We start from the raw sequence: 25,331 nt of genomic DNA on the forward strand, positions 1-25,331 counted from the left end.
AATTCCACACTGGGCTCATATCGGGAGGCTGGAAGGGGACTCAGCTGTGACACAGGATTGGGTTGTACCTCCTGTTGTGAATAGGAGGCCCAAAGCCCCCCTAGGGCTGGAGGTCAGAGATCTGTCCTGTTCTTGTTCTGGTCTAATGTCCATGTGAGCATCCTGAAGTGCAAGCACTGACCGTGCTTTCAGTCTCCACCCGAGATATGGGGTGCAGGATCTTAGAGAGACAGACATTTATCCTTACAGTATTCTCTGCTGAGCCTGTGCTCTTGTAGGGCTCTTTCCACAGGAGAACTGACAGACACAGAGGGACTGCATTAGGGTGACACAGGGCATCTCTGGGGTCCCACATGACTCTGGATGTGTGGATTACTGGCCAGCACTCAGTTCCTCAGTGTAGGGCCATATATCAAAATGGCTTGGAAGGGAACTTGACAGTCATCTAGCCCAATTTCCCCATCCAAGTAAGCATCAACTTGCCTTACATCATTCCTGACAAATGTTTGCCCAGCCTGACCCAGAGGCTCCCATTGCTGGTAAGGACTTTAGTGTGCAATCTGTCCTGGTGCTTTCTAAAAACCTAAAAAAGCTAAAAAGTTTTCTTTTGTCATACCTCTGCTGTGACTAAAGCTGAGAACTTCTGAGGTGTTCTAAGGTGGAGAACAGCTGTCTCTCTCCTTAGAGCATCTTCCATGTGGTAGTCTGCTCCCATATTTCCTCAAAGTCTTCATTTCTGGGGCAAAGAATTCCAGCACTTCTTTCTGTAGGCTGCCTGCACATCCTTCCCTCCCTGCTTGTGAAATGAAAGGGGGACCTTACAGTGTGTGCTTCAGACTTGTTAAGAGTGATACTTGTTCCTCTGGTGAGTGGGATAATAAAGCTGCTAGAACTCACCCTGTTATAGAGCAGTTGTTTCCCAAGTGAAGACCAAGCCAAAACTTGGCAATAACTGGGGTTTTTTTTGTTTGAGTGGGATTTTTGTTTGTGAGTTTCGAGGGGTTTTTTTTTGTCTAAGTGGTGGTTGTTATTGTTGTTGGGTTTTTTTGTTAGACAGTTTTTGTTTGTTTTTATGTGGGGGGTTGGGGTTTTTGGGGGGGGGGGTGGGGGGGAGTGTTGGGGTTTTTTGTGTGTGTGGTTTTTGTTGTTGCTGCTGTTGTTGTTGTTGTCTGGGAAAATTACCTGAAATTATTTAAGTTTTAATAAACTACAGTCCTGAGGAACAAATACAAAGGCTTCTTTCTCACACTCAAGAAGATAATGAGGTACCAAGAGAGACTTAATCCAGTTTTCAGGCAATTTCCTCTTCCGTAGATGTTTTGAGATGCTTTGAGTTCAGTGTCAGAAGTTTCAGATGTTGTTCTGTGGAGGGTCATGTCACATGTTCTTTTCCTTGGCAGCTGCTGGCAAATCTCAGTGTGGTCCAGTCTCTGGTGAGCACAGAGGGCACTTTTATGAAATTCATCTCATCTGCTGCTTGGTGACAGGATTCAGCACCCTGCTGCAGTGTGATGAACCAGATTGGCTTTGCTGTTTTCCAGTGCAAACCCAGAGGATGGGGGAGTGAGCAGAGCTCCAGCAGTCACTTCTCTGCAGCAGGTGCCTCTCTAAGCGCGATGAGAGCGTGGCAGGGGCTGCTGCGGAGGGCTGGGAAGGTCCATGCTGTACAGAGCAGCTCATGTTGCTCTGACAGTGCACGAGGATCAAATGTGCTGTGCTGCACACAGGTGCAGAGAAGTGCTGCCACATACTGTGGTCTCTGTGGTTTGTCTCCTTAGTGTGGTTGAAGTCAGAACTGTAGTTTTGTTTAAGCAGGAACTTGTAGGTCTGGAGATCTGCTTCATCTGCTCCCTTCACCAGCACACCTGAATGGTCACCCTTCAGTGTTTTGTGTGCTCATCTCAGCATTTTGGGCAGAGTGGGCATTGATGTGATTTCCGTGGCAGCTGCCCTGTCAGCATTACAGAGATAAGCATCACAAGGTTACTCCAGGGTGGAAGGCCTTAGAACCACTGCGTGTGAACAAACTGCTGCCTGAGGAGGAAGGAGCCTTGGCCTCATTCAATGTTTGCTCTGGGTTCAACTTGCTTCAAAGGTCTACAGAAGTAGTTTCACACTTCATCCTTTCTTTTGTGACAGCTGGGATGTTCTGAGATCGTGTCTGTGGCAGGGATCAGGTTCTGGGCTGAAATTTGCAACATGGCAAAGAAGAGTTTGCCATCCAGATATCCAGTGGCAACAGGTGTGGTGAGAAACTGAGGCACAGCGAAAAAGAAGAGCCATGGCAGAGTCACAGCAAGAACTCAAATGCTTTTAGTGGCAGTTCTGGCCAACCCAGCTGCAGCAGTACTTGTCCCTCCCTTTACTGGTATTTTGAATAGTGTCCATCCCAGCTGTTCCTTGGAAGGATAATGGTGCCTTGAGAGCAGAAAGCAGTGATTGTTTCCAGAGAAATGTTGGATTTTGAGGGCTGTGGTGTTGAGATGTGATAGGAAGGTAACTCTGACAGTGTGTTGTTGGCATAGCCATTGCTAAATGGCTGGAGGCACACACATTGCAGATTGTATGGAGGATGGGAGAGGTGAAGAAACCATGACATGAAGCTCATCTATGGAAAACAATATTCTTGGGAAAGGGTGTGTTAAAATGAAGCTGGGGTTTTAGGAGGGAAGGCCTGTGCTACCACATTCCTGCTTTGCCACTCTGAAATCGTAAGTAGAAGTGTGGGACTCTATAAGGTGCAAGTTGTATTTAGGAGGCAAACTGAGCATTTCTGCTCAATGCACTTCAGCAAGTGAGTGGAACCCCTTCTGCAGTGTGGATGGATTCCTGGTGGACCACAGGAGCAAGCAGCAGTGGCCAGAGCACAGCACTCTGGTTCATCAAGAGCAGAGCACTCTCAGTGTGTCACAAAGATGCCACTGGCCTGAGTTTCTATAAACCTCCTTCTATATGGAGGTTGCCAGGCTGGGTGTGAGTATAGGGGAGACAGAACTCTGCTTCTCGAGGCATGTCCTCAGCAGTGGGAGATTTTTGATTCCCACTTTATGCCTGCTGCTTCGTATATTTCTAGCTCCTCAGCTGCTGCTTCTTCCTTTCTTGGTGGTCAGCTTGTCTCCCCTGTTTTGTACATGTGCAGCATGCTCACAGTGGGACATGTCCATCAGCTTGGGAGCACAGTGCCTGTGGCCATGAAGTCCTTACCTTGGCAGCCTGAGTGCTGCAGGAGCTGCAATACCCAGCAGTGCTGGTGGGAGAGTGGCTTCTGCCAGCATCTCTGTTCTTACTGGAATACTCGTGTGAGACTGTCTGAAATGTGAACACAGTTGCATGGGTTGTTGAAAAAGGCTTGAATTATTATAAAATTCCTGGCCTGATATTTGGCTGATGATTAATTACTTAGGTTTGTGTAGTACTTTGATGTTCTAGATGTAAACCCAGAGCAAGCTGTTACAACTGTGTTGACCTCAGTGGAGTCATCCCAGTCATTCCAGTTGGCACACCTGGTGCTGTGTGCTATTTGTATTCTGTGAAACCAGCATCCAGGCATTGATTTAAGTCTTTCCAGGGACTAGAGGCTGTTAAGCTGTTAATCTTTTTTCCTCTCCTGTATTGATTGCTGTGCCACTTACCAGCAGTGACCTTCTCACCACACCTTTTGCCTTTGAGCTTGCTGCCTCTCTGGAATCCTTCTCTGAGCCTTCGCAGTTTGTGATGTGTTTGTTTTGCTGCAGTGCTTAGAAACTGATCACAGGTTGCTCCATTTCTCTCTTAAGTTTTCCCTTCTCTACTCCCCCGCCAGTATCTTGTTGTGTAACTCTTCCCCCAGCCAATGTTGTTGGCTTGCATAGATAAGTTTCTTGATGCCAGTTAATTTGGAGTAACCTTGTGACAGAAAAATCCTCTAAAATGCACTTGAGTCTTGCACTGTCCTTCAGTGATTTGGCAGCTGGTGGGGTTTGCTGGGTGCTGGCTTGTGCTCTCTGCTTGAGAAGATTAAGCTCATTCTCCACTCAAACAAGGCTTCTTCATTTAATGTGGTTGAGCAGCAGGCACTCAGGCTGAAAGTAGATTTTGTACTTTAACTTCCAGGTCAGTGGTTTTTTTGTCCTGTCTGTGTTGACAGACAGTAGCCCTTTGTTCAGCAGCACAACTTTTTCCACCTCAGCAACACACACATGCACGTGATGCAGGTCCTGAGTTGTGCAATAAACCCCAGCAAATACATTGTTCCACTTCAGGGCTTGATTGTGTGCCCTATTGACCAGCAATAAAGCAAACAGTATGGAGGTAGCTACTTATTCATTTATTTTGGCTTTTCCATCTGCTGTTTCCTGTGTGGGGAAGAAAAAGGCCATAAGTACTTTATGAAAATTTTGTCTTTAGAGAGGTAGTCTTGGTAACTTGTGCAAGCTGAATAGCATTAGTTAAGTATTAAAATAAGTTAATAAATGAGTTAAGTATTAAAATATTAGTTAAGTATTAAAATAAGTATTTAATTTAGTAATTCTGTAATTTTGTTGCTAAGGAGGGACAGGGTTAAGGTCAGGGTAGTCATGAGCACAAAAATTAGAAGATGAAGGTGTCCAGATGAGTGTCCTGTAGCCTGCTGGAGTCCTGATCACAAAACAACTGCTTAGAATCCCGTCTTTGCAGGGGTTGATGCTTGCTGGCACCTTCCTCTGCAGTCTGGAAAGGCAGGAGGAGTGGCCCCGTCCCTCTCTGATGCTGGGCATTTTCCTGATCCCGTCTGGAAGTTGTGGGCACTTACCCAGTAGAGCCATGGGCACTCCCTTGTGGATGGGGTTGTAGATCCCACACAGAGCACAACACTTCTCCCTGTCGAGGTGTGACCTGCTGCTCTCTGCAGCCGCTGGGCAGAGGGGCGACGGGAGCCCCCGTTCTCCTTTCTTCTCCAGTCTGGCAGTGCCTCAGTGCTCCAGCAAGGCTCTGCTCAGCCTGGGGCCAGCTGTGCCTGCCCTGCAATAACCTCCCTGTTTGTGCTGTGGATCCCTGCAGAATTCCCTCCATCCAAATCCTCTTGGACTTTGTTCCCAGCAGAATATCCTGCTCAGGCTTCTTGGAATTAAGGCACATTAGTCTATCTCAGAATTGCTGTTTCCTGGGAAGTTCTGATGCTATAAAGATTGTTTGACTTCTTTTTTTTTATTATTTCCTTGTAATCTGAATGAAATAATGTTTAAAATTTCCTATGAGGACACTGTGTCCCAGATTCTGAGTTTTAGAAGTGTTTTGCTCTGGAATTTCTGAGATCTTGCTTTGAGTTATATCCATTTTAAGTTGTTGTACTGGTTATGCTTCCTGTTGATTCGTTAAGTAAACCCTAGTAGCAGGTCACAGTACATGTATTATACTAAAAAAATTGGTAGATAGTTACCTTTTTTTAATCAGTAAAAGAACAGCAGCTGCTTAATATGATTGAAACATCTCATTTCCTAGAACAAGAACTGCCTTGTTTGCAATGTAATGAGAATCTGGCACTGTCGTTACAGCAATAGCTTAATCTAGAACACTGGGTAACATTTTTATTATGGAGCAGAGAGCAATTCATCTTAATGAGCTGAAAAGTAATAAAATACTTCACTGTTTTTATCATGTTGGGACAAGGTAATAATGATGCATGTGGGATAAAGACCTCTTAAAGATAAAATTTGGAAATTATGGAATGGAGATTCTAAGCTGCCAGAAGCAAGGCTGTTCCAAAGAGCTTTGGCAGAAACTTTTATCAACGTTCTTAAAAAAAGAAAAAAAGGTTTGATCTTATAAGAAGTTCTTCCCAAGAAGTTGTTTTGTTGAGGTTTTTCTGCTGTCCTGTCCAGCAAAGGCCTCTTTGTTGCTCTCCTGAGCCCTGGCAGTAGAGAAGTCTTGGATGTTCTCACTTAAACCCAAGACTCCATAGTGAAAGTCCTGAAAATCCCCTCACTGCACCAGCTGCCCTTCCCAGGCTCTGCACTGCTTGTGGCCCATCCCGTCAGTGTGAGGGAATTCAGGTAATCCTCCTTCTCCCGTGGCAGGAATGTGCTGCTCAGCTGCTGTTCCTCCTGCCCCTCACAGGGGCCTGGACAGCGTGCTCTCCCTGCTGGACTCCTTCATGGAGCCTCCTCCACCTGCAGGAAATGCCAAATGTCACCGTGCCTGTTTGCTTCTCCAAAGTGCTGCCCAAGCATTCAGCACAAGTGAGTTCCTAAAACCCCAGGATGTCCTGAGCAGGGAAGATTCTTGCATGGCTAGGAGGCCACAAAATTAATGGAACCAGAGCTTCCTTTCCTGTCCAGCTTTACACTGAAATGAGATGTCTGGTGGGTGGGCCTTGGCTGCTCTTCTGGAGGAAAGTATTCCTGTGGTTACCTTGCAGCCTTTGTCACCTACAGACACTGCTGGGAGTCCATGGTTTGGGGAACCAAATTCCAGTGTGGATCTCAGCACAGGTGAAGGGTGTATCAGTCTTAATGCAGCTACTATACTGTGTAGGTAAAAGAAAATGACCTAGTACTGCAGAAACAGCTTGTTTGTTATAAACAAACATGTTCAGCTTGGGAGAAGCATCCATAGTGGAGGAGCAGATCTGGGCTGTGGAAGAATTTATTTCCTAGGCTAAGATCTGAGTCTAGCTATGTCCAAATTGATTCTTTAAGCATGTATGAGAATGCCTTTGCTTGTTCTTAACTGGGATTTCATATACTACTGTTCCCAGCCTGGGTTTATACTGAAAGTGGATCTTGGAAAGACAAGGCAAAGGCTGGGATCTAGGAGAGAGCGTAGCTTCGTAATATTAAAAACTGCAGGGAAGCTGCAGTGAAATGCAGGCAGCAGGGAATTTGCCCATGAGTAGGGAACAGATGTTTCATTGGCAGGGAAGCCTGAGGGAAACTGAGCCCTGTTAGGAGTAGGATGTTCCCATTGTTCATGGCAGCAAAGAGAGTTCCATGGATTTATGTGTTCAGCTGCCTTTCAGAACTTGCGGAAGTAAGGCTGTGAACTTCTGAGTAGGACAGGTCTGAGATTTGAGGGTCTAATGGACACTCTGTCCTTCTGTCACCACTGCCTGAGCCCAGAGAAGCTCCAGATTTCAAATGAATGTGTGGTGGAGAAGAGCTGGGGCTCACATGGCTGTAGGATGGTTTCATGGAGACAGCCCTGCTGCAAACAGGGAGTTCACACAGAGCTGCCAGGAGTGTGCCAAGGACTCTGCATGGGGTTCAGTCCCAAAAATGGGCAGGTGCAGGACAGGGCTGGGAGGAGGAATGAAGGACAGAAAGCCTGGCAGATGAGGGAAAACCAAAAGAGAGGAATTTTTTTTGCCTACCAAAAAAAGCCTGGGAAAGAATGGGACATTTCTCTGTAAACACTTCATTGCCAAGTAAGTACTAGGGGGGAAGAAAAGTCCTTTGTAATAAAGATCAATGCTGGCACACGGACAAAGTGGTACAAATTTGCTATTAATAAACTTAGCCCGGAAATTAGATTTTCAACCCTGTAGTGAGATTCTGGAGCAATGTATCAAAGGGAGAAATGGAAACCAAGGGAGCTTTGTAAAGGAGCGTGAGGAGCCTGCAGTAGCAGGTTTTCTCTCTGACAGTCTCATTTCATTTTACGCCTTCAGATGTCTTAGACGGCCTGACCCAGCAGTCCAAACAGGAGGGTGACTTGCAGGAGCAGGTGAAGCAGCTGTAATCAGGAAACAATAGCCAAGGTACAAATCAGCTGCAGGAGAGTTTCAGAGATCTCTGCAGACATCTAGTTTTGACTGTAGCTAGTGGTTGGATTCTGTGAGTCCTACATCTGTAGTCTGCGGGGAGAAGGGATTTTCTTTCACTTTTCTTTTTTCTACAGTAATTGAAAAATGAAGTTGGAGACTTACTATTCTATAGAGACAAAAGTTTTCTCCTCAGTTGTCCAAACAATGCCTGATCAGCTATGACAAAAACATCTTTATTCTAAGCTGTCATAGGATGTTTGCCTTAGCAACACAGAGGCATTTGGAGAAACTGCCTACATACAGTCTTCTCTCTTGGCAAATAGAAGAGGGGAATACAACAAATGCTCCTCACTAGGAAGTCGAAAGCCTCAAGAAATCGTAATTAAGATGAATCTATCTCCTTCTGATATTTCTCCCAAATTCTTTTGTACTTTCTTTTTTTTAACATAGAGAATAGTCTGTATAGGGCATAGTCAACAGTAAGGGAGTCTGGGCAGCAGTTAGCAAGGTGCAGAGGTGGGATTTAAATGTAGCTGAACAATCAGGAAGGACAGGAAGGAAGGGATGTTTGTATGCTGCAATCTGTATTCAAGGCAGTGGTGCCAGACCTTGGAGAGGAAATCCGCTTGAGGAAGTGAACTGACGTGATGTAATACTGTGAAAAGAACTGTACAAATCAGGAACTACTCCAGCCTCAGTGTTGTGCCATTTGTTCTGACTCCTCTGTGCTGCTGCTGACCAGGAGGAGCAGTGCAGTCCCTGCAGGCATTTGCCTTTCATTTCACGGGCTCAGAGTAAGGGATATCACACAGAGACAGCCCATCACCTGATGAAAGTTAAGTTCAGCTGCTAATGTCATGGAAGATCACACTGATATTTGTGTGGGGTGCTTCTAGCCTGTTACTATGAAGGTGTAGTGCTTCTTGTTTTACGCATTTTCTGAGGGCTTTACACTTTCAGGGTGCACTTTGACACCTGGTGAAGCAGCTGCAGCACAGCCCCTCAGAGTGACCTGTTACACAGCCTTGATGTGCAACACACCTGTAATTTTCCACCCTCAGACCAGTACTGCTGGCAGGGATTCATAGTGGGTGACTCCTGCCAAGTGACTCAGGCCCTGCCTGGTGCCTGCCCAGCTCTGTTAAAATCTCTGCCAAACGGTTTGGAGGATCCCTTGCTCTGATCATACCAGCTCATGTGGATGTTGTCTCCACACCCCTGGCTCTGCTGGCAGGCATCTCATTTGAAGCTGACTGCTCACATCAAGCTCCTGGGCTTTTCAGTGACTTTACCTGAATGAGAGAGATCCAAGAGTTGCATTTATGATGTAACACACAGTGTTATAGGTTATGGAGCATTGAAGAGTTTGGAGGGTTTTTTCGTTCTCTCTTAAGTGACAACAGAAACAATGACCAGATTATTTGGGTTTTGGTTTATTTGTTTTGGAGTTCTGTCAGTGTTCTGCACTGAGCTTGGCCCATGTTGGGGATGGTTGACCTCTGTGTGAAGTATTTAATGACTGATGTGGTGAGTGGGGATGCCTGCGAGCAGTGGCCTTTTCCTGGCTGGTGAGGGCTGTTAAATGCTTGCCCATGATGCAGGTGTTACTCAGGTGCTGGGTGTAAATCAGGAGTTGGTCTCCTGCAGAGGGTGCTTGGCACAGCTTGGGCACAAGGTCTGGTTTGCAAAAGTGCACCTTCATATCTCTCTGGCAGAGTAAAAATGTCTCAAAGCGGGTACTGATTAATTTTTCATCTGTTTGACATTTCCTCCCTGACAGAGTGGTAGAGAGACACAGCTCTGCTCAGCACAGAGTGGGGATGAGGCTGCTGCAGTTTGCAGCAAAATGGTGCTGAATTGGCTTTATGTTGATTAATTCCAAATACTTACTCCTCAATAGCACCATTTGTTTCTGTGTGAGCAGGGAGAGAAGAAGTGGAGAATCGTGCTTACTATTCATTTTTAGTGGTGAAGTTAATTCTAGCGTTCTTTGAAAAGTGAATATATCCCCTTTCCTAGTGTTCCTCCCCCCATTAACCGAAGCATAGGTGAAAGCTTTGACTCCCCAAGATAACTGTGTCAGAACAGGGTTGTTATTGTTTTGTCTCTCAGTTCCATGTGTAGTGAAAGGAAACAAATCCAGCCCTACCTGTGTGCATGGAACATAAGGTTGGTCAGATGAGAACAAGGAAGTGGGACAGAAGCACCTTGGTTTCCTCAAAGATGTTTCCCATTTTGCCAGGCGTTCTCACTGCTCCTCTTCTAAGTTCCCTCTGCATGGAAGGGAGCCTTACAGAGCATGGAATTTCAGTGCCCTTCTCCTAGATGGAGGGTCAGGGTAATGCTCTGGAAATACTTACCCACAAAGACACCTTTTTACTCTGGCCATCGGTACAGAATTCTCTGATGACTGTCCACAGTGAGTGACTGCTGGAGACCTCTGTGACCTCCCCCACCAGGCATGGCCAGTGAGGGGAAGGGAAGGTGCCTTGTGGGTTTGTGGTGAAAGTGGTCCTTCACCCCTGACAGAGTGACAGCACTGTAAGGAGGACATGGCATGGGTGAGGTGTCAGACAGCCAAACTGACCTCAGTGGTGGCTGCTTGCTAAAGCCAGGCTGTTACCAGAGTCTCAGAGATATGGGAGGCTGCTTTTGAAGGCTTTGGGACAGACTTTTCTCCAATAAGAGGGCTTAAGTGGGACTCAAAGAACAGAAGCCTCCCTGAGCACCACTGTTCCTGTTCATTTGTAGCCAGAAGAACATTTATAAGTCTTCATAGACATGAGTATTGTCACAGTTGCCCAGCTCTGGTCTTTCCTCTGCAAGGCATTGGTTGTGGGACCCTGCACCACAATCACTCTGAAAATGAAGCCAGCACTGAGTAAAAGCTGCTGGTTAAACACTGAGTCATGGAGCAACTGATGTGGCAGCAGTTTCTCAGAACTCCTCCTGCCTTAAGTGGTAGCAAAGAGGAATTCTGCCTGTGGTTGTTAACTGTGCCAGGAGTTCCTAGATTTGTGCTGCTGTGGTGCACAGGCAGCAGGAACAGGCACCACAGGTACTGGTGTCATCTGTCATCAGTCCTGGAGTTAAGGGCAGAACTGCAAAGGGGCTGTTTCTTACCTCTAGGAAGCTGTGCCTTTAGTGTCATGTGCTTCCTCCTATTGTGTGCTTTGCTAATCCTCCAGCAGCCTGCTGGAGGTGTCTTGTGCAGTTGGTTTTGTCTTTGTCTTTGCACAGGATGATTCAGTGAAGGTGCCAGGAGGGAACAGCTTGACCAGGCACTTCATCAGAGACTGAGAGCAATAATATCTTGTTGGGTGGCAGAAGATACCCATGATCCTAGGAATTAAAAGGTTTTCAGAAAATGCTGTTGCTTACATGGTCCTTTTCCATTCTTGTTTTTTGCTCTTCCCTCCACCTAGAAGGGTTTTGTGCCAAAAGAGACTCAAGAAGATATTTCTACGCCTTTCACTGATGATCTCTTCCCTTGCCTTTCCTTTTGTCCTTGCCTCAGTCCCCCTGAGGCAGTGGGGTCTCAATCCCCAGCTCTCAGCCTGCCTCAGGATCAGCACTGTGCAGAATTCACGTTCTTACTTTGTCCCTCTCTGCAGTTTTCCAGCCGTAACATTTTAATTCCCTTTCTTCACACCCGTTTTTGGAGCACACTTGTAAGGTTGAAGTCCAGCAGCAGGGAGAGCAGTGGGAGGATGCTCTGCATGCCAGGGAGAGCAGCAATGTACTCACCTGGTGCTGGGGCTGAATAACCCACTGTATGTGTTAGTCCCTTGTGCCACACTGACTCAGTGACAACGGGAGCCCAGGAATGTGCATCCTGAGAAGATAAACCTGTGGTGGTCTGTTACACAAATCAGCAAGTGCAGCTTCTCAGAGTGGAAGGATTGATGTGTTGTGTGGGCTTCCGAGTAACCATTAAATAGTGTTTTAACAGAGCCAACACATGAGCAAAGGATTTTGGAGCTGGATTGGAAGGTGGTAGTGGCCACATGACTCTGACCTTGTTAAAGGTAAACCTAAGTAAAAAGAAGACTCTCCCAGTTAATACCATAATGTATAACTTAAGCAAAGTTAAAAGACTTCTTGAGTTAAACTTGGCAAGTGTTGTGTAAGAAAACAATATTAGAATTAGGTATTCCTTAAAAACAGTGCCAAAAAGTATGATTTGCCCTCAGGAAAGAATTATCTTCATAAAAGCTGATCGTTGTTCAGTGGTGAAGACAGCATTAGGAACAAAAAAGTGAGAGCAATGTGGAAGGGGAGGGTGAGCTGAGCACAGTTAATATAAATTAGAAATGAAGTGCAGAAAACTGGAAATGAAAATGTAAAATTATCCTTGACTGCTATCTTCAAGGGTGCTAAAGAATTTAAACATTCTGTTTGAAACAGAAAAAGGAATTGTATAAGGTCTCTTTGAAATGGAAATGCTGCAATTATTAATGATGATGAAAATAAGTAGAAGCATTTAGTAAGTATTTCTGATCTGTGTTTGGATGACAGCAGAATAATACAGTAGACTCACAGGAGGACAATGAATTAATTTCTCAATTATTAGGCACCAGGAAAAGAAAAGTATTATAAAATACTAACTGGTAATAAGCATTTTAGAAAGTACATGTTCAGATAACGTGCAGGTAAGAGCCCCAGCAGAGGTGTTGAAAGGATAGGTGGTGTGCATGTGGCAGGGAGATGATCCCTTTGTATAGCTGCTGGATTTACAGCCTGTCATGACTCTTACATGACAGAACGACAAGTCAGCTTCTTAGGAACAGGTTGTTTGGAGTCATGGAATCAAATAGATAAATTTTAAAAAGGCTCTGGGTCAAGAAAAGCCCCAAAGTGTTGCTGACTTGAGAGAGGTGGGCTGGCTGAGGTTCCAGGCCACCATTCCCCAAAGCAACGTGGATTTTGGAGTCACTGTTAGTGGGGATGATCCCATGCTGTTTATTCCTGGATGTTCTGTCCACCAGTGAGTTAAGGTCCTGTTTACATAGGAATTAATTTCCTGTGGAACTGTTCTGAATGATGGTGCAGGTGCTGAAATCAGTCATTCCTCATCTGATGGGCGAGGAGGGGGCACAGAGTCTGTGCAGCTTGGAGCCTCCCTTTGAAGGAAAGCTCTGCTTGCAGGTGAGCTTTTGGGGTTGCCATGGACTGTCCAGCTGCAGGGCTTGGATGTGAAATAAGGGAGTTTTCCCACCGTTGTACCTGCTCCAAGACAGGATTTCCAAGATGAACTCCAGAAGGTTCTGTGTGCAGGCTGTGTCTCCACTGGGGCACTACCAGAGGCTCCCCTGCGATGGGCTGGGGGCCTGGATGAGATCTGGCAGCCCAGACTGCTCCTGCATAACAAACTGGAGCATAAAAGGGTGAAATGCTGCCCAAGGAAGCTTCAAAGATCCAAGATAGACATGTCAAGGTGCTGTTTTCAGGCCATTGAGCTCCTCACTGCAAAAGGGTGGAGCAGGAGAGGGAAACCTCATCAAAGGAGCAGCCTTTGCCTGCTGCTCTCCCTTGCCGAGAAGACAAGGCTAAGGGTGAAACATTACATGGTTCACATGCTCATTTGGCTGTCAGTTGTATGACAAAAGATATTTATTGTATTTTTAATATATAAATATATGCACAATCCTCCACCTCCCCATCAGTTTTGTCTTGCAGTTTCTCCTGTGCCTCTGCTTGGATGGGTTCACCACAATGGCAGAGGTGACAATTCCACTTTATGTCCTTAGTGCTGCCTTGCTAGGAAGGTAATTTGTTTTTTCTTAAAATGCTGGAGTGCTTTTCCCTGAATTGTTATTTAACGTGTGTTTTTCAGATGTACTGACATCTCCAGTGAGTGTTTCATAATTTAAGGGTAAATTATTTCTTCTCAGTCTTCTAGGAAATGCCAGTACCTGTGAATATCAGATGGAGAGGCCTTTGTGTGTTCAGTTAGCTCTGAGATAGGGGAATTCAGTTTCTGTACTCTTGCACTTTGCACCTTGTATTGTTCATCTCCATTCATTGCAAATGAGCTTCTCAGCCTAATCTTTTGTTCCTATTATCAGGCTGGTATCTGTAATGCTGATCTAAAAGCAATATTAATTATTGGATGAATGGCAGGAACTAAAAATTGAATTACAAATGGAATTATTAGTATTTATGGAAGCTTAATTACACTGTAATGTTTTGTAGACCTGCATTGGAAAAGATCTGCACCACACAAGGAATGCTTTTCCTGGTGCAGCTTTACATAATCAGTTCTCAGTATCTGGAGCTTTCAGGAGGTGATTTTTAGATGCAGTTTTAGAGCCCAGTGCGGCTTTTTCTGTGCAGAGTGAAGGAGGGGGGTGAGCTTGGGGGCCCTGCTTGTCCTTATCTTCTGGGGGTGGGAATGCAGTAAATGAAACCAGTTTAGGGAAACTCTTAATCTCTCTACATTATCTGTCTGATCTAGCAGAGATCTCATGTTATGCAGAAAACATTTTCCAGGAATCAGTATCTTCTACATCTGGGAAGTAACTTCAGTCCTCAATCTTCTTTGGCAAAAGCTGCTTGGAGGATGTTTTTAGGGGCTTGCTGAGAGCTGACAGGCTGTTCCATCTGTTTGAAGAGCAGTTGCAGGCTGTGAGCAGAAGAGATGGGGAGGTACAACTGACCTCTTCAAGGGTATTGCCAAAGCTGGAAAATACAGCTCAAAAATACATTTTAAAATGCCTCCTTAGGTGTTAACTCTGCATCATGTCCTAAGTGGCACTGTGAGGCTTGGGGTGCTGATATTGCAGAAATCTGTAAAAATGAAGCTCCAGATGTCAGCCACAAGCTTTGCAGTTTCTGAAGCATTTCAGCACTTCTTAAATGTCTGACTGTGTTTCTGCTTACAGAATATTTTCTTTGTCTTATTCTTTTAGCAGTTGTTAGGTTAGAATGTGAAGAGGGTATTTTTCATAATAATCACATGAAAACTGGTAATAGAAAACAATTATTTTAAAATCTAATTCTCCTATTTAGCACTCCCCCAGTAAAAATTACATTATTCAGAAGAAAAGGCCAGAAAATTAAGTTTTCCAGTTTATTTTCAACAACCTGTTATTAGTGAATCTGAATGAGTGCTTTGCTGCAGGGTCCTGCCATTTTTCCATCTGCAGTGTGACTGCTGCCTTGTTTATGCATTTTGCAGTTTGCACACTGGCTTTGTCTTTCAGTCACTTCTTTACCTGTTGCTGTCCACAAACTGACAGGACTGACAGATTAGCATTGCTGCAGAGGTACCTGTTATTGCAGAGCTGTTGTTTCCTTCATCCATTATAGATGGGGGCTCCAAGGACATTCTTATTGTTCAGTGACTGGCAGACCATGATTTGTATCTGCTCACTAATTCCCTGTACGTGGGCTATGCATTCTCAAGTGGTTCGTGCAGTGTGACCCTGGCCCGGGTCACTGTAAAGCCACATTTAATTTAAACAAGGGTACATTCAGCTGGCCAGAGTGTGTGTTTGGAGTTTAAACTCATGGTGGTTTCCTCCTGCCTCCATGGGGCTGATTACCACACATTCCTTTCTTTTAATTTCAGCCCTCTGCAGTTCTAGGAAAAGGTCCTTGATTAAGTACTGAGAAACCAGTCTATTTGTGGGTCTAATTTTATTGCTTCAATTACATTACTGTATGCTAAATATAGGAAAGCACCAAGCAAATCCCAGATCCAGGGCAGAACAGGGTGTTCAAGAGCACTGTTCAAGTTTAAATGGCATGGTTTGGGCCTCTGTTTAATTCTAGCTAATGAACCAATTTCTCACAGACCATAAATGAGCACATCCAAATTGATTTATAGGCAAGGAGCTGGGTCATCAGTTTGGCACAGCTAAAAATGAGCCCAATGCCCAATTCTCTGCTTCCTGCTCCTAACTGAAGGGAGCAGTGATAAATGGTGTGTCATGCTGTGGAGTTCAGAAGTCCTGGAGGGACAGCAGGGTGCGTCAATCTCCGAGCTGATGCTTGAAAACCTGAAAATCAGAGAGAGGAAAAGGTTCAACAGCCTGTAACCTGGTCTAGTGATTTGCTGCCAACTCTACATTGCTTTCTGTGCTATTCCCTGGGTGGGTTTTTAATATCCCTAAAATCCATGTTAGATAGCAATGAAGCCTGCTTGTCTCTCAGACCTGGGTGTGTGGCCTTGGCATGGCAGGGAGCTCCAGCATCCCGTGTAACCAGGCAGATTGGAACTTTCCTTCTGTCCAGCAGCTGAAAGAGACACTCAGCAAACACAAAACCAGAGCAAGGAGCTCTTGCAGTCGATGAGAGACTGCAGTGGAGAGAGAGCCTTATCTGTGAGCTGAGAGCTCCTGTATCTCGGGTAGCAGACCCTGGTGGCAGCGGGTCTGTCCCGGGATGGCAGCGCCACTCAGAGCCACCCCCGGGGACATTCATTGCCACCCCTGGGGGGCTGGCTCAGGGCACCGGGCTGCTGAGTGCCCAGCTGAGGCACACACACGGGCACACGGGTGTCACACCTCCCAGCACAGCTGATACTGGATTTCTTGTTTTTTACAGCGAGGTCAGGCTTGAATTTTTTAAAAGCTGTGTGAATTTTCACCCAGCTGCACCACTGACTGCAGACTTTGCAGCAGGATTTCTCCCTCTGTTCATAACTCTGTGCTGCTGCCTTTTATTTCTAGGGCAGCTTTTGGGGAACCCTGAAACAACCTTATTCTGGTTCCTGTTTTCCTTTTTTCTGTGCCTCAAGGCTATTCTCACATTCCTCACAGCTGTTGACTGCTCCATTTCCCTGAGTCTCATTCAGTGCTGTACCTACAAGCCAGATACTTGTCATCTCTAAAAGATGTTTGTTTCCACATAAGAATAGCAATGAGGTTACTGTCTGCTCTCTTCACAGTCAGCTAGGTTGGGAGAAGTCCAAATATCCAGTCATCCTTTGGAATTCATAATGCTTGAAGATAAAGCAGCCAAAAATAGTTTCTGTGAGCTGGATGGCCCTATAACTTTCTGTGTTTATCTAACAGGAAAATGTTAAAAAGTACAGTAGGTCAGTCACTAAACTGAGTGAGGTCATGGGGCATGTGGGAGCTCATGGAGATGAGCTTATTGGTTATTTATTTGATGGACTTAACCTCTCTCTGCTTGACAATTGCCTTCTTGCATTGCTCTTAACTTTGCTTGATGATAAAAGGAAACCCAACCCTTTGGAAGCATTAAGAGATACTGAAAGGAGTCTTTTGGGGAGAGTGGGGAGGGAGAGAAGAGTTTGCTCAGCTCTGCCAGAGCCTTATTTTTTCCTGCCTTCCAAGAACAGGCTGTGTTCCATCCCCTGCCGCCCCCTCAGCTGGTGCTGGGAAGAGCAGCTGAGTTTAGCTCACTGTTCCTGGAAGTCACTGAGACAAGGAGCATCGAGAAAACAGCATTTTCTCTAGCCTCTCTGCTTCAATGGAAAAGATGAGCTGATCTTGATCCTACTTGTTCACTAGCCAGGATTAACCCTCACTGCACCAATACAAAATATGCCCTTTCAGAAAGGTGCCGTGTGTCTGGAAGCCACTCTGAAATGCAGTGTCACACCAGCAGCAAAATGCATCACTGATGTAACTCAGACTGTCCAGGTTTATGCTGGGACCCCTTTTATTGATTTTTTTTGCCCATCAGAGTTGAAGCAGAGCATTTGTTCAGCCAGGCTTTACCAGTGGCCATGTCCTCCTCTGTGCTCAGTGAGGGACGTGCCTTTTGCAGAGCAGAGAGCTCAGCCACAGACTTCCCCAGAACTGCCCTAGTTAAGAAAAGCCTTGAGAGGGCAATTCCAGCTTGGTGCTGTGTACTGATGCACAGAATGATTGATTTTGTGCTTTTAGAACCATATAACAACTGTGCCATTGGGTAAATTCCACTCAGTTAGATGAAATTACTTCTATGAGGGTTACAGTTAGGGAGGAGGAGTTTATAGTTTATGATCCTGTAATTTGGATTCTGTTTCTTGTTGCATGATGGGTTCTCCAGTGCCTCAGTTTCCCTGAGTAGTTTAGGATATACTGATACTGTGGTTCAGCTGGGCATCCTGAGAGTTGATTAGTTCCTCTGGGGTCCCCAGGCAGAGAGATCTCCAGAAACACAATCTCCTACCAGACCACTGGAAATGCACTGGTTCATTTACTTCCTTACTTAGACTGATTCAAAGCTTGTTATTCCCCAGCTGTGAATGTCACAGCCATAGCCCCAGTGCCAAATTTAGCTGAGTCTGATGAGATCAGGAAACAGCTTAAAGTGAGCAGAACAGGCAGATGTGGGCATGTCTGGTGATATTTCCATGGATGCAATTAATAGAAGTAGTCCAAAGGTTTTGCTCTTGAAATGTTTTTGTCTTTCTTTATTCAAGGGTAAAAAAAAAAATCCATTTCTTTCCCCGTGCTTAAAATTGGCTTAGACTTCTCAACTGACACAGGTAATCACAGATACTTTACTTTCTCAGTGGAGCTCTGATGAAAGCTGGCCCCTGATTTCAGCTCCTCTTTGCAGTAACCTGGGAAAGAAAACAAACTGGTCATGAGTGCCAGCATGGGCATCTGGCATAGGGCATCCAAAGGAGAGAGGTGTTGGGGTGGCAAAACCCTGGTAGCTGCATGTAATGAAACAACTTCTTGAGGTGATTTTTGTACCTGTGCAGAGTTCATGGAAGTGACTGGGTTTTGGGGGGTTTTTTTCTGTCATGGAGGATAAAGGAAAAAAGGCTGAAGCACTTGGATCCTACAAGACTCTGCTTTGCCCCATCCTGTCCCCTAAAGGGATTTCACTGTTGAATTTCAGGCTTCAGAGCCAGCATCCCACAGTCCTGTGAGGCAGGGGAGAGGCTGTGGAGTGTGATCCCTGGCAAAGGGAAGAAGCTGAGTGCCCATCTGCAGCCTGCTCCCTTACCTGCTGTGCTTTGGGCAGCTGCCTGGACCAGCAGCTTTCTCCTGGAGTTTGTGTTCCAGGGGAGCAGGGGCACGGTGCTGGAGCTGTGGGGCTGCAGTGGGGCTGGAGGTGCTGTCACTGGCAGTTCCCTGAGTGCAGAGCTCAACCCTTCTGTTGCGTGTGGTCTTATTTTGGTTTGTGCTCATTCTTCTTACAGCGTGGGAAGTTGCCAGAGCAGCAGTGCTCATGCTGCTGATCAGCCTGTAAGGGTTTCTTTGTTTGACTGCCTCAGTTCTTGGAATTGATCTAGGCCGGGCAGCATCTTGAAAAACACTAAGTAGAAAAATAGCTTCCACCTGATATTTTTCTTTTAGCACAGATTCAAGGGGAAAAACAAGAGCTGCTGCAAAAGACTGCAGGCATCCTGTGTGGTGAGGAGGTGTCAGCAGCTGAGTCAGGCTGACAAAACATCATTTAAACAGCCATCTATGTGTCTGCTTCTCTGGACACAGCTCCATCCCTGTGCTGTGCTCTCAAGGTGGGTGAGTGTTTGCAGGGTGCAGAATAACTAACACACATTTATCAGGCATGATGCTGATGGGTTTGGACCTTGCACTGTGGCCTTGCAGATAACACCCACAAGAACAAAATACAGTCATCCTATTTCTGAGTAACAGGCTGATCACAGTGAAATAAGGAATGAGCCCATGATAACACTCACAAATTTCCAACAAATTTGTTTTCCAGCAGCCTGGAATTTTCATGGGTGAAGAATGAGAATTTTCTTTGATTTACATTTTATGATTTAAATGTTCCTCTTTTGTAACCAGAAGTTGCAAGGTCAGTTGCTCCCCTGCACACAGGCCCTATTCACAGTTCTTCCCAGGCTTGCTAGCCCTGGGATGTTTGGTCATATGAGCTGTGACAATTGTCCCAGAAATATGAGGCTTGAAACCTAAAGTGCTCATTATCATTTCCGTTACAGACCCATTCAGCAGTTTGCAATCTGGGATGCTTCTAATGTTACAGGAAGCCATCTCCCAGGAAGCTTGTATTTGATACCATGAGACAAATAAAGGGGGAAAGGGGGCTTGGAAGCCCAGGGTGCACCAGTTGTTTGTCTCAGGATAGCTGACAGGTCTGGGCAGAAAGAGAAATAATCTCTAGGTCTTCTGAGTCTCAGCCAGCAGCTCTGCTGCCCATCACCTTAGGGTAAAAGTCTCTGAAAGGAATGGTTTGATCACTGTTGGCTCCTTCTTCCATCTCTCTTCATTCATATTCGGTAGCTTGTTTGTCAGACAATTTTATAGGGTCTCCAGAAAGCAGAGGGTTGGAGTTTGAGACTTCAGCTGCCATCAAGCTTCCAAAGGTGCCTGTGAGCTTTACTTGTACTTCAGAAATTTCCAGAAGCCTTCTGGTGTCCTAAACCTTTGCACCAGGTGCTGTGCTGGCACAGCTTGGGAGTGCCAGGAGGAAAGAGAGAATCCTCTATGGTTGGACAAGGGCAGTGGTTTGTATCTTGTTGCATCCACTGGCTTTAAGGCTTTAGTTGTTTTTCAGGAATGGCACTTAGAGGTGAGCAGGGACCCAGAAATGCGAGCTCTGGCTCTAGTGTCCACTTGAGAACTCAGAAGGGACAGAGGCCTCTTTCCCTCAGTGTGACGTTTTTTTGCTCTCTCCACCCCAGGGGTATTTTGTTATCGCTGGACTTCCCTCATCACCCCTAAGGGACTCTCCCTGCGATCTTATCTCCCTCCTCCCTGCCCTTCTCTTTGCCTTTGCTCGGCCTGCACTCTTTGCTTCTTTCCTCCAGTATCTTGTGCTCCTGATTGTCTCTTCCCCAGTCCTGGGCAGCACAGACTGCCTCCTCCCTGCTCGTGTCCACTTCTGTCCTTTCTTACATGCTCTCTTTCTTTTCCTTCCCTGCACTTTATAGCTAGTTCCTCTGTGGCTGTCAAGTACTCTTGTCCCCTCACAATGCGTTGAAGGAGAACAAACGGACCAGTCAAGGTTTGCCAGGTCTTTGCTGTGCTCTTGATAAATGTGGTGTTTCTGTTGCTCCTGGTTCTTCCGAGAGCGCAGGCAGGGAGCCCAGCACCCCCTCCCACGCGGTGAGCTCACAGGGAGCTGTCACAGTTTATTCTAAGAAATCAGCTAATGTACAGTACTCGGCAGAAGCACCCCTCCCCTGGGAGGATCAGCAGAATTAGGATGTGCAGCAAGTTATCTTGGGGATTACACAATCTTATCACCTCCTCCAGGGCACCAGGGAGAGGCTGGCCGAGCACTCTGAGTCATACTTCCCCTGAAACGTGGTACAGGTTTCCTGACTCATTTCCTCCCAGGTCTTCTGTTTCCTTAGGTCTTTTCACCAACAGCACAAGAAAAAAATTGAAAAGTGATAGAGAAAGGAAAGTCAAGGCATCCATGGCCTGTGAGCCATGGGAGCGCCTGGCCCGTGCTCATTGTCTGTTCTGAATTGGGGTGGGAAGTTTCAGTTCTGCTCAGCAGGCAGTGTATGGAGAGCCACTCGCTGCTCAATATTTTGTTTGGCTCCCTGAGACAGCTGGGATGTAGCTGAGCACTTTCAGTTACATGGCTGGTTTCTATTATTTAATTTGGAAACACCCCATCATATATCTACAAATTAAATGCACCAGTGATTATCCTCCTGTGACTGGCAGTTTGTTCTCGCATCATCTGAGTCTGGAATGGAGAGAAGGGGTAGGAGCTGGGAGTGGGCAGAGCTGATGTGGGACACATCCTGCCCAGGAGCCTGCTGATTACTAAAACCAGATATTCTGAGCACTGATGGTGGGCCTGTCTTGCTGCTGGCTCTTAGTTTAGGCTGGTGCCAGCTCTGAGTCTCCAGCATGAGGAGATTCTCTCTGCATAGCTGCTGCTTTTCTTCAGGCCTCTGGACATACAAGTCTCTCTTGTTATGAGATAGTCTAGGATATGATTTTTTTATTATTATTATTTTTTAGCATATTCTCAGCCCTTGTAGTGATAGAGGGAGCTTGAAAAATACAACTCTGTGAAGGATGAGCAGCCTGAAGGCAAATAACCAGTCTCATGCAGCTGTTCCACCCTGACACCCCAACTCTGAGCATTTGTTCAGTTGTGCTCTTGAGAGCTGACTGCATTGAGAGCACTTGGAATGAGCCTTGTGCACTTGCTCACCTTACTTCAGTGGAGTGGGAGGGGATTGCTGAGTTACTGAAATAGCTGCCTCTTCAATACCTGGAAATTCTCTCTCTCTGCAGCACAGCCTAGTTCTAGAGCGCACTTAGTGGCATGAATAAATTCAGGTTGCCAGTCATCCCCAGGGCTCAATTTTGTCAAGCCTTTATGATGAAAGAAAGGACCTGTCTGAGATCTAAGAAGTCCTGCTTATCTCCACTGTGGCCTGCCTGGCAGTGTGGGTTTCCAGGACACTGATAGAAAGTCAGAGCCTGGTTTGGTGTCGCACTGCCCTGCAGAGCTCTGGATCAGGCTAGAGCTGCTGCTCAGTATCTGCCCCCAATACCATCTGTGTGCCAGTAGTAGGAAATCACCCTCCTGACCTCCAGCTTGTGTCTCCCTGCTGGTGTAGAGGGAAAGTGGAAGTGAGCAGGCCTTTCCATTCTGTGTTGGATGACTTCTCTGAGAACACTGCAAGGAGCTGAAAAGAGAATAAATGTGACACTGAGTTCCTGTGTTTGTGTGCTTGTAGCTTGGCAGGGAAGTGTGACTGTGTGAGAACTCCCCCCTCCTACGCAGGATGTGTCTTGTTGAATGAAGATTTACTCACACTCGTCAGTGAAGAGCTTGTCCTAGGGAGATGGATGGGGTTAGTTCTTTAGGAAGTTTGGCTTTCTGTGCAGGTCAGAAGGAGAGCATGTACAACCAGGCTTTATTGAAACACCAGGAACTTGCATTCTGCCTCCCAAAACAGCACTCTAAAAGGGATGAAACACTTTGGTCTGCTCAACACTTTTGAGCACAGAATTTTCTGTTGTTCTGACAGCAAAGATCATAGAAAGTTTGTTTTGGTTTTTTCGTTGGTTTGTTTTTGTTTTGTTTTTGTGTTCATTAGCAGGAGCAAGTGCTGCTCATCTTGTTAGCTAGTAATAGTCCAGGAATGCTGCATTCCAGCAGTGCTGGCCCTATGCCTGAGCCATAGATAATAGTCATGTTTTTCACTCAATTACAGGTGTACAAAGCCAGCAACAGCACTCCTGCAAGGATCACAGAGTACCAGCTGGAGTGTCTTACAAGACTGAGACATACCGAAGGTTTCCTGGCTTTTAGAAGGGGGAGCAAGGAGAGCCTCCGAGCACATCTGTGTTTGGAGAACAGGAGTAAGAGCTTTGGCCTGTGCTTTAGGTGGAGGGAGATGGTCTGGAGATGCTCAGTGGCAGGAGAATAGAAAAGTCGTGTTGTGGAATGTCCCAGCCAATGTCAGGTTCACTGCTGGTGGAAGGAGGGATGACAGTCATGGTCAGATCTTAACCATGAGCATGTGAGGTGACTGATGCGTCCTCTTGGAAATCTGTAGCAGGAGTTTACATTTCTGTGTGCTTTATGTGGTTGCCCTTCTTTTTTTTTTTTTTTTTTTTTTCCTTTTTTTTTTTTTTTTTTTTTTTTAAATCTCCTCTTTATTGACCTTTTTTAAAAAAAGCTACAGGTTCTAATAGAGTATCAAATTTATATTAGGAGTGATGTAACCCGACAGTGACTGCTATAGGTGCATGTTAAAGTGCTTCTAGCAGGGAAAGCCTGACCTAACAGCAAAGTCACTCTTCCCTTATGCTCCCAGTGAGTAGCTTGTGTTTGGGGGCAGGGAGTCAGGTGGATGGGAGGGACAAGGAATAGTTTGTGTGTGTCCAGGTCACCCTGCAGGAGAGTGGAGGAGAGGCTGCACTTCTAAGTTTGGAAAACAACCAGTTTAGCTCTAGCTGTCCTCAGTTTGGAGAGGTGGAAGGATTTTGTGATAGAACCTGGTCTCATTCTTTATTCCCCCTCTGACATCCCTGAGCACTCTCTGGGACACTGGGAGTTTATTCCCCATGTCTGTAAGGATTGTCTCCTAATACAACTGATAGCTAAGGAAGTTGTTTTACCGCCTTGTCTTGTTCTTTGGGTAAGACTCCTTGCTTGGCAGCACTTGCAGTCTAAACAATGCAAGATAAAACCACAGCTGATAAAACCCAGGGCACAAATCGAATGAAAGGTTAGCAAAAGGGCGGCTCAGACGTAAAACAGATTACATACTGAACTTCCCCTCCCCACCACTGGAATGGTTGATATTAGTAATGTGGGGAGAGGACTTTGCTTGGAGGTTTGTGTTGAGGTTGCAGATCTGATCAGAGTGGAGCTCCCTGCACATCTGCTCTGGTGCCTTGGTCTGCTAAATCTGCACAAGGGGAAAATCTGTGCAGCAAACAAAAGGCAGCTTTGACATCAAGGCCTGGGACTGTTGCCCTGACACTGGGAGGTGGAGCCCAGAAAAGAATCTGCAGCTGATAGGCTCTCGACTGGAGTGCACTTTGGCAGAGGGACAGCCACTATCCCTTCTTTCCAGGAATAATATTGTTTATTTCTATCTCACTCTCTGATTAGAGTTACCCTACTCAGGTTTCACTTCACCTGTCTCTATCACAAAGTCATCAGAGCCCAGGAAAAAACTGAATCTGTAGACTCCCTGTTCTCCAAACCTTCCACCTGAAGAGGGATAGGTCAATACTGCATATTTATCTTATTTTTTTTGCTTTGTTGACTTCATGACAGCAAATATCTCTTACTGAAGCTTTTGCTGGTTCAATTCAATAAACACCTGCATGTGCAGTTTGCTTTGTGTGTGGCTGCAACCATGTGCAGATGGTCAAGCAAGCACCTTTCCTGTATGCAGGAGCAGTGGTGGCTCTGGCTGTGTGTGTGACAGCAGTGACTGTGTAATTGTGTGTGTGTGTGTGTGCAGGATTCACTGTGTGACAGCAGTGACTCTGTGTGTGTGTGTGTGTGTGTGTGTGTGCAGGATTCACCGTGGGACCGCAGTGTCACTGTGTGTGTGCAGGATTCACCGTGGGACAGCAGTGACTGTGTGTGTGTGTGTGTGTGTGCAGGATTCACCGTGGGACCGCAGTGTCACTGTGTGTGTGCAGGATTCACCGTGGGACAGCAGTGACTGTGTGTGTGTGTGTGTGTGTGCAGGATTCACCGTGGGACTGCAGTGACACTGTGTGTGTGCAGGATTCACCGTGTGACAGCAGTGACACTGTGTGTGTGCAGGATTCACCGTGTGACAGCAGTGACACTGTGTGTGTGCAGGATTCGCCGTGTGGCAACAGTGGGTGTTTCTGCTTTGCGCAAGTGGCTCTGTCCTTGGGACTGAAGCTTTGTTCTGGGAAGTTCCAAAGTGTCGCAACCCAGCGCTGTGACAATCTGATGTTCAGTGGATTTGATACAGGGGTTTGATTTGTTCTGGAATGATTTTAAACGGCTCTATTTTTACATCAGTTTCAGGTTGCCAGCCTTTCCTGGGCAGACTGTACAAACTGTTGAGTCATAAATCAAACCTGTAGTAAACTGTTCCATATTTTCTGTTTTATTCATCTTCCCCGGCAGCTCAGTTCAGTGTGTGTTTGCCCCCCGTGCCCTTGGGGACACTTTGCCTTTGAAAGTTTAGGAGGTGAATACTAGCCTCTGGACCGGATGGCAAAGGCACTCTCGG

At 46.0% G+C, this 25,331-nt stretch overlaps 3 long non-coding RNA genes across 4 annotated transcripts; all 3 read right to left on the reverse strand.

Moving 5' to 3' along the window:
• Positions 1-4,285: 4,285 nt before the first annotated feature.
• Positions 4,286-5,534, reverse strand: LOC136366063 (uncharacterized). Its single transcript, XR_010744460.1, has 2 exons — positions 4,772-5,534; positions 4,286-4,334 (listed from the first exon to the last, which is right to left on the reverse strand). It is a non-coding gene; the product is annotated as an uncharacterized lncRNA (long non-coding RNA).
• A 7,777-nt stretch (positions 5,535-13,311) lies between these two features.
• On the reverse strand, positions 13,312-16,600 carry LOC136366172 (uncharacterized). Of its 2 annotated transcripts, XR_010744482.1 has the most exons (3): positions 15,880-16,600; positions 14,993-15,723; positions 13,312-14,685 (listed from the first exon to the last, which is right to left on the reverse strand). It is a non-coding gene; the product is annotated as an uncharacterized lncRNA (long non-coding RNA). The 2 variants fall into 2 exon arrangements; XR_010744481.1 differs by lacking the exon at positions 13,312-14,685 and having other exon boundaries at positions 14,779-15,723.
• A 1,463-nt stretch (positions 16,601-18,063) lies between these two features.
• On the reverse strand, positions 18,064-18,966 carry LOC136366173 (uncharacterized). The gene is made up of 2 exons (XR_010744483.1): positions 18,638-18,966; positions 18,064-18,245 (listed from the first exon to the last, which is right to left on the reverse strand). It is a non-coding gene; the product is annotated as an uncharacterized lncRNA (long non-coding RNA).
• Between the last annotated feature and the right edge of the window lie 6,365 nt (positions 18,967-25,331).

Source organism: Sylvia atricapilla, chromosome 11, assembly GCF_009819655.1.
Source record: "Sylvia atricapilla isolate bSylAtr1 chromosome 11, bSylAtr1.pri, whole genome shotgun sequence".
Lineage (NCBI taxonomy): Eukaryota > Metazoa > Chordata > Aves > Passeriformes > Sylviidae > Sylvia > Sylvia atricapilla.